Here is a 1,967-nt window from a genome sequence, read left to right on the forward strand (position 1 = left end):
GGGGGCAATCATAACTATCTTAGCTGATTTTGAGTGAAAATAGGCCTAATACAAAGGAATATATAGATGTTTTCTTGTGAGCCGGAAGGCCATGGCACAGGTTGGCCTCCAAAAAGCTCCACCACTGAGGACTAGAACAAGTTTAAACCTTCAACAAGTACTGCCCAAGATGGACACTACAGATCACCGGTTGACTCGAACTAGAACACTTAATCTAATCTCCGGTGTCCTCACAAGACACGACAGGCCAAGACAGTACAAAGATTACACGCCCTAGCATGACTCGTACATGCACTCACTAATACACGATTAGTACATGTACCACAAATTAAAGATTATCGCTAACAATCTCTCTCTAATCTTGATGCTTGTCTTTGGTGCTCCTTCTAATCTTGGCATGTTGCTGATTCACCCCCTTGTCGACTCATCCGTCTTGCACCACATCAAGTTAAATTGATAGGCTTCATCGATCGCAACAATCTCTCCCCAATTTCAAGTTCGCGAATTTACAGGCCACCTCAAATATGCCTTCGACTATCACGTCTCGTACTACCTAGCCTTGCTAGTAACATTCTCGATTGTCATCCGTGTGAATCACACCACCCTGTGCCCTACACCATGCACTCCAGCCTCATGTAGAGACATTGCCTCATTGAATAGACGCACCTTCATTGGTTTACCACCCCCCCCCCCCACATAGTTGAACTTGATCCTCCCGTCGAGACAGATATGCGACTTTGATGTGCTTCACCTTCAATGCCTCCTCACATAGATGAGCACTTGAACACGACGATGACTCACAGACGACGATGACCAAACATGCAAACTAGCATGCACTTGACTCCTCTACTTCCCCGGAACACGATCTTCATGAGCTCCTGCACCGCATCTCGGCAACACCGCATCCATCAATGATCATCTTCCACCACCTTGCCGATGACATCATGTAGCCTAACTCCTTGTCGCTCCACTGAACGACGATCGCTTGATCCTCCTCGTCGCTGCACCACCCAGGAACTTCATGGTCCGCTCTTCCTCATCACTGCACCACCAAACAACTAATTGCCCGCCCCGAGGCGCTGGCATGTCGCCACCCCGGGGCAAGCGCGGCATCAAATCGACCTTGCCCTAATACCAGTTGTTAGAATTCCGCCCTCAGGATCGATCACATCAAATCACGACAGATATGCACACAATTTTTTTGCCAAAGGCACGTGTCATGCCTCTCTCTTCACTTTATTTCTTTTTCTGTTTTCTCAACTCACGGTTACAAAAACTCACACAGCTACATGTACTTATATCTCCCAGCAGCCGCCGAACCAAAAAATCCTAAACCTATTCATACAAGACAACCAATACTACTAGGACTAGGACACGTTTAAACCTTCAACTAGTACTGCCCAAGCTGGACACTACGAATCACAGGTTGACTCGAACCAGGACACTTAATCTAATCACCGGCCACCTTGATCTCCGGTGTCCTAACAAGACACGACCAGCCAAGACGTACACAGATTACACGCCCAAGCATCACTCGTACATGTGCACACACTAATACACCATTAGAACTGTACTACAAATTTAAGATTATGGCTCACAATCTCTTCCTAATCTTGACGCTTGTCTTCGGTGCTCCTTCTGATCTTTCCACATTGCCGATTCACCAATTGTTGACTCATCCGTCTCGCACCACGTCAAGTTAAATTGATAGGCTTCATTGATCGCAAAAGGGCAATGACGGCGGCACGCCTTCGTCTCGCTTCAGTGCTTGTAGTCGTCGTTAGATTGTCTATAAATCTGGATGTAATTTTTATTATATCTGATGTTCATTGTACTGCCATGATTGAAGATGAATAGATCGAAAATTTTCTCGAAAAGAAAAAAGAAAAACTCGCCTAAGCTTGTTCCAGTTCCTAACCATGGCACACCAACCCATGCCTCCACTTCCCGCCCAACCAAAGTCTCCT

The sequence above is a fragment of the Triticum dicoccoides genome, chromosome 7B (genome assembly GCF_002162155.2).
Source record: "Triticum dicoccoides isolate Atlit2015 ecotype Zavitan chromosome 7B, WEW_v2.0, whole genome shotgun sequence".
Lineage (NCBI taxonomy): Eukaryota > Viridiplantae > Streptophyta > Magnoliopsida > Poales > Poaceae > Triticum > Triticum dicoccoides.